The sequence below is a fragment of the Pagrus pagrus genome (assembly GCF_965226575.1).
Source record: "Pagrus pagrus genome assembly, contig: HAP1_SCAFFOLD_36, whole genome shotgun sequence".
Lineage (NCBI taxonomy): Eukaryota > Metazoa > Chordata > Actinopteri > Spariformes > Sparidae > Pagrus > Pagrus pagrus.
Genome location: NW_028175427.1, coordinates 1 through 15,916, shown reverse-complemented (window position 1 = coordinate 15,916; position 15,916 = coordinate 1).

Below are 15,916 nucleotides of genomic sequence, written 5' to 3'. Positions count from 1 at the left end.
TGAGCGTTTCAGAGCGATTGGAGGCTGTTTTAGCGCTGAAAAGTGGCTTATGTGAAAAATGAGCGTTTCAGAGCGAGAGCAGCCTGTTTTTGCACTAAGCTGCATTTCACTGAAAAAAGGTCTTTCAAACAGGTTTACTAGCCTGAACTGGTTGAATTTGGATCTTCTTCATGGCAAATGAGTTTTTAACTGGAATTTAATTCATTAAGGCTGAAAAGTGGGTTATGTCAAAAATGAGCGTTTCAGAGCGATAGGAGGCTGTTTTAGCACTGTACAGTCGCCTAAGGCTGAAAAGTGGCTTATGTGAAAAATGAGCGTTTCAGAGCGAGAGCAGCCTGTTTTTGCACTAAGCTGCATTTCACTGAAAAAAGGTCTTTCAACCAGGTTTACTAGCCTGAACTGGTTGAATTTGGATCTTCTTCATGGCAAATGAGTTTTTAACTGGAATTTAATTCATTAAGGCTGAAAAGTGGGTTATGTCAAAAATGAGCGTTTCAGAGCGATAGGAGGCTGTTTTAGCACTGTACAGTCGCCTAAGGCTGAAAAGTGGCTCATGTGAAAAATGAGCATTTCAGAGCGAGAGCAGCCTGTTTTTGCACTAAGCTGCATTTCACTGAAAAAAGGTCTTTCAACCAGGTTTACTAGCCTGAACTGCATGAATTTGGATCTTCTTCATGGCAAAGGAGTTTTTACCTGGAATTTCATTCATTAAAGGTGAAAAGTGGCTTATGTGAAAAATGAGCGTTTCAGAGCGAGAGCAGCCTGTTTTTGCACTAAGCTGCATTTCACTGAAAAAAGGTCTTTCAAACAGGTTTACTAGCCTGAACTGGTTGAATTTGGATCTTCTTCATGGCAAAGGAGTTTTTACCTGGAATTTAATTCATTAAGGCTGAAAAGTGGGTTATGTCAAAAATGAGCGTTTCAGAGCGATAGGAGGCTGTTTTAGCACTGTACAGTCGCCTAAGGCTGAAAAGTGGCTTATGTGAAAAATGAGCGTTTCAGAGCGAGAGCAGCCTGTTTTTGCACTAAGCTGCATTTCACTGAAAAAAGGTCTTTCAAACAGGTTTACTAGCCTGAACTTGTTGAATTTGGATCTTCTTCATGGCAAAGGAGTTTTTACCTGGAATTTCATTCATTAAGGGTGAAAAGTGGGTTATGTGAAAAATGAGCGTTTCAGAGCGAGAGCAGCCTGTTTTTGCACTAAGCTGCATTTCACTGAAAAAAGGTCTTTCAACCAGGTTTACTAGCCTGAACTTGTTGAATTTGGATCTTCTTCATGGCAAAGGAGTTTTTACCTGGAATTTCATTCATTAAAGGTGAAAAGTGGCTTATGTCAAAAATGAGCGTTTCAGAGCGATTGGAGGCTGTTTTAGCGCTGAAAAGTGGCTTATGTGAAAAATGAGCGTTTCAGAGCGAGAGCAGCCTGTTTTTGCACTAAGCTGCATTTCACTGAAAAAAGGTCTTTCAAACAGGTTTACTAGCCTGAACTGGTTGAATTTGGATCTTCTTCATGGCAAATGAGTTTTTACCTGGAATTTAATTCATTAAGGCTGAAAAGTGGGTTATGTGAAAAATGAGCGTTTCAGAGCGAGAGGAGGCTGTTTTAGCACTGTACAGTCGCCTAAGGCTGAAAAGTGGCTTATGTGAAAAATGAGCGTTTCAGAGCGAGAGGAGGCTGTTTTAGCACTGTACAGTCGCCTAAGGCTGAAAAGTGGCTTATGTGAAAAATGAGCGTTTCAGAGCGAGAGCAGCCTGTTTTTGCACTAAGCTGCATTTCACTGAAAAAAGGTCTTTCAACCAGGTTTACTAGCCTGAACTGCATGAATTTGGATCTTCTTCATGGCAAAGGAGTTTTTACCTGGAATTTCATTCATTAAAGGTGAAAAGTGGCTTATGTCAAAAATGAGCGTTTCAGAGCGATTGGAGGCTGTTTTAGCCCTGAAAAGTGGCTTATGTGAAAAATGAGCGTTTCAGAGCGAGAGCAGCCTGTTTTTGCACTAAGCTGCATTTCACTGAAAAAAGGTCTTTCAAACAGGTTTACTAGCCTGACCTGGTTGAATTTGGATCTTCTTCATGGCAAAGGAGTTTTTACCTGGAATTTCATTCATTAAAGGTGAAAAGTGGCTTATGTGAAAAATGAGCGTTTCAGAGCGAGAGGAGGCTGTTTTAGCACTGTACAGTCGCCTAAGGCTGAAAAGTGGCTTATGTGAAAAATGAGCGTTTCAGAGCGAGAGCAGCCTGTTTTTGCACTAAGCTGCATTTCACTGAAAAAAAGTCTTTCAAACAGGTTTACTAGCCTGAACTGGTTGAATTTTGATCTTCTTCATGGCAAAGGAGTTTTTACCTGGAATTTCATTCATTAAAGGTGAAAAGTGGCTTATGTCAAAAATGAGCATTTCAGAGCGATTGGAGGCTGTTTTAGCGCTGAAAAGTGGCTTATGTGAAAAATGAGCGTTTCAGAGCGAGAGCAGCCTGTTTTTGCACTAAGCTGCATTTCACTGAAAAAAGGTCTTTCAAACAGGTTTACTAGCCTGAACTGGTTGAATTTGGATCTTCTTCATGGCAAAGGAGTTTTTACCTGGAATTTCATTCATTAAAGGTGAAAAGTGGCTTATGTCAAAAATGAGCGTTTCAGAGCGATTGGAGGCTGTTTTAGCACTGTACAGTCGCCTAAGGCTGAAAAGTGGCTTATGTCAAAAATGAGCGTTTCAGAGCGATTGGAGGCTGTTTTAGCGCTGAAAAGTGGCTTATGTGAAAAATGAGCGTTTCAGAGCGAGAGCAGCCTGTTTTTGCACTAAGCTGCATTTCACTGAAAAAAGGTCTTTCAACCAGGTTTACTAGCCTGAACTGGTTGAATTTGGATCTTCTTCATGGCAAATGAGTTTTTAACTGGAATTTAATTCATTAAGGCTGAAAAGTGGGTTATGTCAAAAATGAGCGTTTCAGAGCGATAGGAGGCTGTTTTAGCACTGTACAGTCGCCTAAGGCTGAAAAGTGGCTCATGTGAAAAATGAGCATTTCAGAGCGAGAGCAGCCTGTTTTTGCACTAAGCTGCATTTCACTGAAAAAAGGTCTTTCAACCAGGTTTACTAGCCTGAACTGCATGAATTTGGATCTTCTTCATGGCAAAGGAGTTTTTACCTGGAATTTCATTCATTAAAGGTGAAAAGTGGCTTATGTGAAAAATGAGCGTTTCAGAGCGAGAGCAGCCTGTTTTTGCACTAAGCTGCATTTCACTGAAAAAAGGTCTTTCAAACAGGTTTACTAGCCTGAACTGGTTGAATTTGGATCTTCTTCATGGCAAAGGAGTTTTTACCTGGAATTTAATTCATTAAGGCTGAAAAGTGGGTTATGTCAAAAATGAGCGTTTCAGAGCGATAGGAGGCTGTTTTAGCACTGTACAGTCGCCTAAGGCTGAAAAGTGGCTTATGTGAAAAATGAGCGTTTCAGAGCGAGAGCAGCCTGTTTTTGCACTAAGCTGCATTTCACTGAAAAAAGGTCTTTCAAACAGGTTTACTAGCCTGAACTTGTTGAATTTGGATCTTCTTCATGGCAAAGGAGTTTTTACCTGGAATTTCATTCATTAAAGGTGAAAAGTGGCTTATGTCAAAAATGAGCGTTTCAGAGCGATTGGAGGCTGTTTTAGCACTGTACAGTCGCCTAAGGCTGAAACGTGGCTTATGTGAAAAATGAGCGTTTCAGAGCGATAGGAGGCTGTTTTAGCACTGTACAGTCGACTAAGGCTGAAAAGTGGCTTATGTGAAAAATGAGCGTTTCAGAGCGAGAGCAGCCTGTTTTTGCACTAAGCTGCATTTCACTGAAAAAAGGTCTTTCAAACAGGTTTACTAGCCTGAACTGGTTGAATTTGGATCTTCTTCATGGCAAAGGAGTTTTTACCTGGAATTTAATTCATTAAGGCTGAAAAGTGGGTTATGTCAAAAATGAGCGTTTCAGAGCGATAGGAGGCTGTTTTAGCACTGTACAGTCGCCTAAGGCTGAAAAGTGGCTTATGTGAAAAATGAGCGTTTCAGAGCGATTGGAGGCTGTTTTAGCGCTGAAAAGTGGCTTATGTGAAAAATGAGCGTTTCAGAGCGAGAGCAGCCTGTTTTTGCACTAAGCTGCATTTCACTGAAAAAAGGTCTTTCAAACAGGTTTACTAGCCTGAACTGGTTGAATTTGGATCTTCTTCATGGCAAAGGAGTTTTTACCTGGAATTTCATTCATTAAAGGTGAAAAGTGGCTTATGTCAAAAATGAGCGTTTCAGAGCGATTGGAGGCTGTTTTAGCACTGTACAGTCGCCTAAGGCTGAAAAGTGGCTTATGTGAAAAATGAGCGTTTCAGAGCGAGAGCAGCCTGTTTTTGCACTAAGCTGCATTTCACTGAAAAAAGGTCTTTCAACCAGGTTTACTAGCCTGAACTGCATGAATTTGGATCTTCTTCATGGCAAAGGAATTTTTACCTGGAATTTCATTCATTAAAGGTGAAAAGTGGCTTATGTCAAAAATGAGCGTTTCAGAGCGATTGGAGGCTGTTTTAGCGCTGAAAAGTGGCTTATGTGAAAAATGAGCGTTTCAGAGCGATTGGAGGCTGTTTTAGCACTGTACAGTCGCCTAAGGCTGAAAAGTGGCTTATGTGAAAAATGAGCGTTTCAGAGCGAGAGCAGCCTGTTTTTGCACTAAGCTGCATTTCACTGAAAAAAGGTCTTTCAAACAGGTTTACTAGCCTGAACTGGTTGAATTTGGATCTTCTTCATGGCAAAGGAGTTTTTACCTGGAATTTAATTCATTAAGGCTGAAAAGTGGGTTATGTCAAAAATGAGCGTTTCAGAGCGATAGGAGGCTGTTTTAGCACTGTACAGTCGCCTAAGGCTGAAAAGTGGCTTATGTGAAAAATGAGCGTTTCAGAGCGATTGGAGGCTGTTTTAGCGCTGAAAAGTGGCTTATGTGAAAAATGAGCGTTTCAGAGCGAGAGCAGCCTGTTTTTGCACTAAGCTGCATTTCACTGAAAAAAGGTCTTTCAAACAGGTTTACTAGCCTGAACTGGTTGAATTTGGATCTTCTTCATGGCAAATGAGTTTTTACCTGGAATTTAATTCATTAAGGCTGAAAAGTGGGTTATGTCAAAAATGAGCGTTTCAGAGCGATAGGAGGCTGTTTTAGCACTGTACAGTCGCCTAAGGCTGAAAAGTGGCTTATGTGAAAAATGAGCGTTTCAGAGCGAGAGCAGCCTGTTTTTGCACTAAGCTGCATTTCACTGAAAAAAGGTCTTTCAAACAGGTTTACTAGCCTGAACTGGTTGAATTTGGATCTTCTTCATGGCAAAGGAGTTTTTACCTGGAATTTCATTCATTAAAGGTGAAAAGTGGCTTATGTCAAAAATGAGCGTTTCAGAGCGATTGGAGGCTGTTTTAGCGCTGAAAAGTGGCTTATGTGAAAAATGAGCGTTTCAGAGCGAGAGCAGCCTGTTTTTGCACTAAGCTGCATTTCACTGAAAAAAGGTCTTTCAAACAGGTTTACTAGCCTGAACTGGTTGAATTTGGATCTTCTTCATGGCAAAGGAGTTTTTACCTGGAATTTCATTCATTAAAGGTGAAAAGTGGCTTATGTCAAAAATGAGCGTTTCAGAGCGATTGGAGGCTGTTTTAGCACTGTACAGTCGCCTAAGGCTGAAAAGTGGCTCATGTGAAAAATGAGCGTTTCAGAGCGAGAGCAGCCTGTTTTTGCACTAAGCTGCATTTCACTGAAAAAAGGTCTTTCAACCAGGTTTACTAGCCTGAACTGCATGAATTTGGATCTTCTTCATGGCAAAGGAATTTTTACCTGGAATTTCATTCATTAAAGGTGAAAAGTGGCTTATGTCAAAAATGAGCGTTTCAGAGCGATTGGAGGCTGTTTTAGCGCTGAAAAGTGGCTTATGTGAAAAATGAGCGTTTCAGAGCGAGAGCAGCCTGTTTTTGCACTAAGCTGCATTTCACTGAAAAAAGGTCTTTCAAACAGGTTTACTAGCCTGAACTGGTTGAATTTGGATCTTCTTCATGGCAAAGGAGTTTTTACCTGGAATTTCATTCATTAAAGGTGAAAAGTGGCTTATGTCAAAAATGAGCGTTTCAGAGCGATTGGAGGCTGTTTTAGCACTGTACAGTCGCCTAAGGCTGAAAAGTGGCTTATGTGAAAAATGAGCGTTTCAGAGCGAGAGCAGCCTGTTTTTGCACTAAGCTGCATTTCACTGAAAAAAGGTCTTTCAACCAGGTTTACTAGCCTGAACTGCATGAATTTGGATCTTCTTCATGGCAAAGGAATTTTTACCTGGAATTTCATTCATTAAAGGTGAAAAGTGGCTTATGTCAAAAATGAGCGTTTCAGAGCGATTGGAGGCTGTTTTAGCGCTGAAAAGTGGCTTATGTGAAAAATGAGCGTTTCAGAGCGAGAGCAGCCTGTTTTTGCACTAAGCTGCATTTCACTGAAAAAAGGTCTTTCAAACAGGTTTACTAGCCTGAACTGGTTGAATTTGGATCTTCTTCATGGCAAATGAGTTTTTACCTGGAATTTAATTCATTAAGGCTGAAAAGTGGGTTATGTCAAAAATGAGCGTTTCAGAGCGATTGGAGGCTGTTTTAGCACTGTACAGTCGCCTAAGGCTGAAAAGTGGCTTATGTGAAAAATGAGCGTTTCAGAGCGAGAGCAGCCTGTTTTTGCACTAAGCTGCATTTCACTGAAAAAAGGTCTTTCAACCAGGTTTACTAGCCTGAACTGCATGAATTTGGATCTTCTTCATGGCAAAGGAGTTTTTACCTGGAATTTCATTCATTAAAGGTGAAAAGTGGCTTATGTCAAAAATGAGCGTTTCAGAGCGATTGGAGGCTGTTTTAGCGCTGAAAAGTGGCTTATGTGAAAAATGAGCGTTTCAGAGCGAGAGCAGCCTGTTTTTGCACTAAGCTGCATTTCACTGAAAAAAGGTCTTTCAAACAGGTTTACTAGCCTGAACTGGTTGAATTTGGATCTTCTTCATGGCAAAGGAGTTTTTACCTGGAATTTCATTCATTAAAGGTGAAAAGTGGCTTATGTCAAAAATGAGCGTTTCAGAGCGATTGGAGGCTGTTTTAGCACTGTACAGTCGCCTAAGGCTGAAAAGTGGCTTATGTCAAAAATGAGCGTTTCAGAGCCATTGGAGGCTGTTTTAGCGCTGAAAAGTGGCTTATGTGAAAAATGAGCGTTTCAGAGCGAGAGCAGCCTGTTTTTGCACTAAGCTGCATTTCACTGAAAAAAGGTCTTTCAAACAGGTTTACTAGCCTGAACTGGTTGAATTTGGATCTTCTTCATGGCAAATGAGTTTTTAACTGGAATTTAATTCATTAAGGCTGAAAAGTGGGTTATGTCAAAAATGAGCGTTTCAGAGCGATAGGAGGCTGTTTTAGCACTGTACAGTCGCCTAAGGCTGAAAAGTGGCTTATGTGAAAAATGAGCGTTTCAGAGCGAGAGCAGCCTGTTTTTGCACTAAGCTGCATTTCACTGAAAAAAGGTCTTTCAACCAGGTTTACTAGCCTGAACTGCATGAATTTGGATCTTCTTCATGGCAAAGGAGTTTTTACCTGGAATTTCATTCATTAAAGGTGAAAAGTGGCTTATGTGAAAAATGAGCGTTTCAGAGCGAGAGCAGCCTGTTTTTGCACTAAGCTGCATTTCACTGAAAAAAGGTCTTTCAAACAGGTTTACTAGCCTGAACTGGTTGAATTTGGATCTTCTTCATGGCAAATGAGTTTTTACCTGGAATTTAATTCATTAAGGCTGAAAAGTGGCTTATGTCAAAAATGAGCGTTTCAGAGCGATAGGAGGCTGTTTTAGCACTGTACAGTCGCCTAAGGCTGAAAAGTGGCTTATGTGAAAAATGAGCGTTTCAGAGCGAGAGCAGCCTGTTTTTGCACTAAGCTGCATTTCACTGAAAAAAGGTCTTTCAACCAGGTTTACTAGCCTGAACTGCATGAATTTGGATCTTCTTCATGGCAAAGGAATTTTTACCTGGAATTTCATTCATTAAAGGTGAAAAGTGGCTTATGTCAAAAATGAGCGTTTCAGAGCGATTGGAGGCTGTTTTAGCGCTGAAAAGTGGCTTATGTGAAAAATGAGCGTTTCAGAGCGAGAGCAGCCTGTTTTTGCACTAAGCTGCATTTCACTGAAAAAAGGTCTTTCAAACAGGTTTACTAGCCTGAACTGGTTGAATTTGGATCTTCTTCATGGCAAATGAGTTTTTACCTGGAATTTAATTCATTAAGGCTGAAAAGTGGGTTATGTCAAAAATGAGCGTTTCAGAGCGATAGGAGGCTGTTTTAGCACTGTACAGTCGCCTAAGGCTGAAAAGTGGCTTATGTGAAAAATGAGCGTTTCAGAGCGAGAGCAGCCTGTTTTTGCACTAAGCTGCATTTCACTGAAAAAAGGTCTTTCAACCAGGTTTACTAGCCTGAACTGCATGAATTTGGATCTTCTTCATGGCAAAGGAGTTTTTACCTGGAATTTCATTCATTAAAGGTGAAAAGTGGCTTATGTGAAAAATGAGCGTTTCAGAGCGAGAGCAGCCTGTTTTTGCACTAAGCTGCATTTCACTGAAAAAAGGTCTTTCAAACAGGTTTACTAGCCTGAACTGGTTGAATTTGGATCTTCTTCATGGCAAAGGAGTTTTTACCTGGAATTTAATTCATTAAGGCTGAAAAGTGGGTTATGTCAAAAATGAGCGTTTCAGAGCGATAGGAGGCTGTTTTAGCACTGTACAGTCGCCTAAGGCTGAAAAGTGGCTTATGTGAAAAATGAGCGTTTCAGAGCGATTGGAGGCTGTTTTAGCGCTGAAAAGTGGCTTATGTGAAAAATGAGCGTTTCAGAGCGAGAGCAGCCTGTTTTTGCACTAAGCTGCATTTCACTGAAAAAAGGTCTTTCAAACAGGTTTACTAGCCTGAACTGGTTGAATTTGGATCTTCTTCATGGCAAATGAGTTTTTACCTGGAATTTAATTCATTAAGGCTGAAAAGTGGGTTATGTCAAAAATGAGCGTTTCAGAGCGATAGGAGGCTGTTTTAGCACTGTACAGTCGCCTAAGGCTGAAAAGTGGCTTATGTGAAAAATGAGCGTTTCAGAGCGAGAGCAGCCTGTTTTTGCACTAAGCTGCATTTCACTGAAAAAAGGTCTTTCAAACAGGTTTACTAGCCTGAACTGGTTGAATTTGGATCTTCTTCATGGCAAAGGAGTTTTTACCTGGAATTTCATTCATTAAAGGTGAAAAGTGGCTTATGTGAAAAATGAGCGTTTCAGAGCGATTGGAGGCTGTTTTAGCGCTGAAAAGTGGCTTATGTGAAAAATGAGCGTTTCAGAGCGAGAGCAGCCTGTTTTTGCACTAAGCTGCATTTCACTGAAAAAAGGTCTTTCAAACAGGTTTACTAGCCTGAACTGGTTGAATTTGGATCTTCTTCATGGCAAAGGAGTTTTTACCTGGAATTTCATTCATTAAAGGTGAAAAGTGGCTTATGTCAAAAATGAGCGTTTCAGAGCGATTGGAGGCTGTTTTAGCACTGTACAGTCGCCTAAGGCTGAAAAGTGGCTCATGTGAAAAATGAGCGTTTCAGAGCGAGAGCAGCCTGTTTTTGCACTAAGCTGCATTTCACTGAAAAAAGGTCTTTCAACCAGGTTTACTAGCCTGAACTGCATGAATTTGGATCTTCTTCATGGCAAAGGAATTTTTACCTGGAATTTCATTCATTAAAGGTGAAAAGTGGCTTATGTCAAAAATGAGCGTTTCAGAGCGATTGGAGGCTGTTTTAGCGCTGAAAAGTGGCTTATGTGAAAAATGAGCGTTTCAGAGCGAGAGCAGCCTGTTTTTGCACTAAGCTGCATTTCACTGAAAAAAGGTCTTTCAAACAGGTTTACTAGCCTGAACTGGTTGAATTTGGATCTTCTTCATGGCAAATGAGTTTTTACCTGGAATTTAATTCATTAAGGCTGAAAAGTGGGTTATGTCAAAAATGAGCGTTTCAGAGCGATAGGAGGCTGTTTTAGCACTGTACAGTCGCCTAAGGCTGAAAAGTGGCTTATGTGAAAAATGAGCGTTTCAGAGCGAGAGCAGCCTGTTTTTGCACTAAGCTGCATTTCACTGAAAAAAGGTCTTTCAAACAGGTTTACTAGCCTGAACTGGTTGAATTTGGATCTTCTTCATGGCAAAGGAGTTTTTACCTGGAATTTCATTCATTAAAGGTGAAAAGTGGCTTATGTCAAAAATGAGCGTTTCAGAGCGATTGGAGGCTGTTTTAGCACTGTACAGTCGCCTAAGGCTGAAAAGTGGCTTATGTCAAAAATGAGCGTTTCAGAGCGATTGGAGGCTGTTTTAGCGCTGAAAAGTGGCTTATGTGAAAAATGAGCGTTTCAGAGCGAGAGCAGCCTGTTTTTGCACTAAGCTGCATTTCACTGAAAAAAGGTCTTTCAAACAGGTTTACTAGCCTGAACTGGTTGAATTTGGATCTTCTTCATGGCAAAGGAGTTTTTACCTGGAATTTAATTCATTAAGGCTGAAAAGTGGGTTATGTCAAAAATGAGCGTTTCAGAGCGATAGGAGGCTGTTTTAGCACTGTACAGTCGCCTAAGGCTGAAAAGTGGCTTATGTGAAAAATGAGCGTTTCAGAGCGAGAGCAGCCTGTTTTTGCACTAAGCTGCATTTCACTGAAAAAAGGTCTTTCAAACAGGTTTACTAGCCTGAACTTGTTGAATTTGGATCTTCTTCATGGCAAAGGAGTTTTTACCTGGAATTTCATTCATTAAAGGTGAAAAGTGGCTTATGTGAAAAATGAGCGTTTCAGAGCGATTGGAGGCTGTTTTAGCGCTGAAAAGTGGCTTATGTGAAAAATGAGCGTTTCAGAGCGAGAGCAGCCTGTTTTTGCACTAAGCTGCATTTCACTGAAAAAAGGTCTTTCAAACAGGTTTACTAGCCTGAACTGGTTGAATTTGGATCTTCTTCATGGCAAAGGAGTTTTTACCTGGAATTTCATTCATTAAAGGTGAAAAGTGGCTTATGTCAAAAATGAGCGTTTCAGAGCGATTGGAGGCTGTTTTAGCACTGTACAGTCGCCTAAGGCTGAAAAGTGGCTCATGTGAAAAATGAGCGTTTCAGAGCGAGAGCAGCCTGTTTTTGCACTAAGCTGCATTTCACTGAAAAAAGGTCTTTCAACCAGGTTTACTAGCCTGAACTGCATGAATTTGGATCTTCTTCATGGCAAAGGAATTTTTACCTGGAATTTCATTCATTAAAGGTGAAAAGTGGCTTATGTCAAAAATGAGCGTTTCAGAGCGATTGGAGGCTGTTTTAGCGCTGAAAAGTGGCTTATGTGAAAAATGAGCGTTTCAGAGCGAGAGCAGCCTGTTTTTGCACTAAGCTGCATTTCACTGAAAAAAGGTCTTTCAAACAGGTTTACTAGCCTGAACTGGTTGAATTTGGATCTTCTTCATGGCAAATGAGTTTTTACCTGGAATTTAATTCATTAAGGCTGAAAAGTGGGTTATGTCAAAAATGAGCGTTTCAGAGCGATAGGAGGCTGTTTTAGCACTGTACAGTCGCCTAAGGCTGAAAAGTGGCTTATGTGAAAAATGAGCGTTTCAGAGCGAGAGCAGCCTGTTTTTGCACTAAGCTGCATTTCACTGAAAAAAGGTCTTTCAAACAGGTTTACTAGCCTGAACTGGTTGAATTTGGATCTTCTTCATGGCAAAGGAGTTTTTACCTGGAATTTCATTCATTAAAGGTGAAAAGTGGCTTATGTCAAAAATGAGCGTTTCAGAGCGATTGGAGGCTGTTTTAGCACTGTACAGTCGCCTAAGGCTGAAAAGTGGCTTATGTCAAAAATGAGCGTTTCAGAGCGATTGGAGGCTGTTTTAGCGCTGAAAAGTGGCTTATGTGAAAAATGAGCGTTTCAGAGCGAGAGCAGCCTGTTTTTGCACTAAGCTGCATTTCACTGAAAAAAGGTCTTTCAAACAGGTTTACTAGCCTGAACTGGTTGAATTTGGATCTTCTTCATGGCAAATGAGTTTTTAACTGGAATTTAATTCATTAAGGCTGAAAAGTGGGTTATGTCAAAAATGAGCGTTTCAGAGCGATAGGAGGCTGTTTTAGCACTGTACAGTCGCCTAAGGCTGAAAAGTGGCTTATGTGAAAAATGAGCGTTTCAGAGCGAGAGCAGCCTGTTTTTGCACTAAGCTGCATTTCACTGAAAAAAGGTCTTTCAAACAGGTTTACTAGCCTGAACTTGTTGAATTTGGATCTTCTTCATGGCAAAGGAGTTTTTACCTGGAATTTCATTCATTAAAGGTGAAAAGTGGCTTATGTCAAAAATGAGCGTTTCAGAGCGATTGGAGGCTGTTTTAGCACTGTTCAGTCGCCTAAGGCTGAAAAGTGGCTTATGTGAAAAATGAGCGTTTCAGAGCGAGAGGAGGCTGTTTTTGCACTGTGCAGTCGCCTATAAGGCTGAAAAGTGGCTTATGTGAAAAATGAGCGTTTCAGAGCGAGAGCAGCCTGTTTTTGCACTAAGCTGCATTTCACTGAAAAAAGGTCTTTCAAACAGGTTTACTAGCCTGAACTGGTTGAATTTGGATCTTCTTCATGGCAAATGAGTTTTTACCTGGAATTTAATTCATTAAGGCTGAAAAGTGGGTTATGTCAAAAATGAGCGTTTCAGAGCGATTGGAGGCTGTTTTAGCACTGTACAGTCGCCTAAGGCTGAAAAGTGGCTTATGTGAAAAATGAGCGTTTCAGAGCGAGAGCAGCCTGTTTTTGCACTAAGCTGCATTTCACTGAAAAAAGGTCTTTCAAACAGGTTTACTAGCCTGAACTGGTTGAATTTGGATCTTCTTCATGGCAAAGGAGTTTTTACCTGGAATTTCATTCATTAAAGGTGAAAAGTGGCTTATGTCAAAAATGAGCGTTTCAGAGCGATTGGAGGCTGTTTTAGCACTGTACAGTCGCCTAAGGCTGAAAAGTGGCTTATGTCAAAAATGAGCGTTTCAGAGCGATTGGAGGCTGTTTTAGCGCTGAAAAGTGGCTTATGTGAAAAATGAGCGTTTCAGAGCGAGAGCAGCCTGTTTTTGCACTAAGCTGCATTTCACTGAAAAAAGGTCTTTCAAACAGGTTTACTAGCCTGAACTGGTTGAATTTGGATCTTCTTCATGGCAAAGGAGTTTTTACCTGGAATTTCATTCATTAAAGGTGAAAAGTGGCTTATGTCAAAAATGAGCGTTTCAGAGCGATTGGAGGCTGTTTTAGCACTGTACAGTCGCCTAAGGCTGAAAAGTGGCTCATGTGAAAAATGAGCGTTTCAGAGCGAGAGCAGCCTGTTTTTGCACTAAGCTGCATTTCACTGAAAAAAGGTCTTTCAACCAGGTTTACTAGCCTGAACTGCATGAATTTGGATCTTCTTCATGGCAAAGGAATTTTTACCTGGAATTTCATTCATTAAAGGTGAAAAGTGGCTTATGTCAAAAATGAGCGTTTCAGAGCGATTGGAGGCTGTTTTAGCGCTGAAAAGTGGCTTATGTGAAAAATGAGCGTTTCAGAGCGAGAGCAGCCTGTTTTTGCACTAAGCTGCATTTCACTGAAAAAAGGTCTTTCAAACAGGTTTACTAGCCTGAACTGGTTGAATTTGGATCTTCTTCATGGCAAATGAGTTTTTACCTGGAATTTAATTCATTAAGGCTGAAAAGTGGGTTATGTCAAAAATGAGCGTTTCAGAGCGATAGGAGGCTGTTTAGCACTGTACAGTCGCCTAAGGCTGAAAAGTGGCTTATGTGAAAAATGAGCGTTTCAGAGCGAGAGCAGCCTGTTTTTGCACTAAGCTGCATTTCACTGAAAAAAGGTCTTTCAAACAGGTTTACTAGCCTGAACTGGTTGAATTTGGATCTTCTTCATGGCAAAGGAGTTTTTACCTGGAATTTCATTCATTAAAGGTGAAAAGTGGCTTATGTCAAAAATGAGCGTTTCAGAGCGATTGGAGGCTGTTTTAGCACTGTACAGTCGCCTAAGGCTGAAAAGTGGCTTATGTCAAAAATGAGCGTTTCAGAGCGATTGGAGGCTGTTTTAGCGCTGAAAAGTGGCTTATGTGAAAAATGAGCGTTTCAGAGCGAGAGCAGCCTGTTTTTGCACTAAGCTGCATTTCACTGAAAAAAGGTCTTTCAAACAGGTTTACTAGCCTGAACTGGTTGAATTTGGATCTTCTTCATGGCAAATGAGTTTTTAACTGGAATTAATTCATTAAGGCTGAAAAGTGGGTTATGTCAAAAATGAGCGTTTCAGAGCGATAGGAGGCTGTTTTAGCACTGTACAGTCGCCTAAGGCTGAAAAGTGGCTTATGTGAAAAATGAGCGTTTCAGAGCGAGAGCAGCCTGTTTTTGCACTAAGCTGCATTTCACTGAAAAAAGGTCTTTCAAACAGGTTTACTAGCCTGAACTTGTTGAATTTGGATCTTCTTCATGGCAAAGGAGTTTTTACCTGGAATTTCATTCATTAAAGGTGAAAAGTGGCTTATGTCAAAAATGAGCGTTTCAGAGCGATTGGAGGCTGTTTTAGCGCTGAAAAGTGGCTTACGTGAAAAATGAGCGTTTCAGAGCGAGAGCAGCCTGTTTTTGCACTAAGCTGCATTTCACTGAAAAAAGGTCTTTCAAACAGGTTTACTAGCCTGAACTTGTTGAATTTGGATCTTCTTCATGGCAAAGGAGTTTTTACCTGGAATTTCATTCATTAAAGGTGAAAAGTGGCTTATGTCAAAAATGAGCGTTTCAGAGCGATTGGAGGCTGTTTTAGCACTGTACAGTCGCCTAAGGCTGAAAAGTGGCTTATGTGAAAAATGAGCGTTTCAGAGCGAGAGCAGCCTGTTTTTGCACTAAGCTGCATTTCACTGAAAAAAGGTCTTTCAACCAGGTTTACTAGCCTGAACTGCATGAATTTGGATCTTCTTCATGGCAAAGGAATTTTTACCTGGAATTTCATTCATTAAAGGTGAAAAGTGGCTTATGTCAAAAATGAGCGTTTCAGAGCGATTGGAGGCTGTTTTAGCGCTGAAAAGTGGCTTATGTGAAAAATGAGCGTTTCAGAGCGAGAGCAGCCTGTTTTTGCACTAAGCTGCATTTCACTGAAAAAAGGTCTTTCAAACAGGTTTACTAGCCTGAACTGGTTGAATTTGGATCTTCTTCATGGCAAATGAGTTTTTACCTGGAATTTAATTCATTAAGGCTGAAAAGTGGGTTATGTCAAAAATGAGCGTTTCAGAGCGATTGGAGGCTGTTTTAGCACTGTACAGTCGCCTAAGGCTGAAAAGTGGCTTATGTGAAAAATGAGCGTTTCAGAGCGAGAGCAGCCTGTTTTTGCACTAAGCTGCATTTCACTGAAAAAAGGTCTTTCAAACAGGTTTACTAGCCTGAACTGGTTGAATTTGGATCTTCTTCATGGCAAAGGAGTTTTTACCTGGAATTTCATTCATTAAAGGTGAAAAGTGGCTTATGTCAAAAATGAGCGTTTCAGAGCGATTGGAGGCTGTTTTAGCACTGTACAGTCGCCTAAGGCTGAAAAGTGGCTTATGTCAAAAATGAGCGTTTCAGAGCGATTGGAGGCTGTTTTAGCGCTGAAAAGTGGCTTATGTGAAAAATGAGCGTTTCAGAGCGAGAGCAGCCTGTTTTTGCACTAAGCTGCATTTCACTGAAAAAAGGTCTTTCAAACAGGTTTACTAGCCTGAACTGGTTGAATTTGGATCTTCTTCATGGCAAATGAGTTTTTAACTGGAATTTAATTCATTAAGGCTGAAAAGTGGGTTATGTCAAAAATGAGCGTTTCAGAGCGATAGGAGGCTGTTTTAGCACTGTACAGTCGCCTAAGGCTGAAAAGTGGCTTATGTGAAAAATGAGCGTT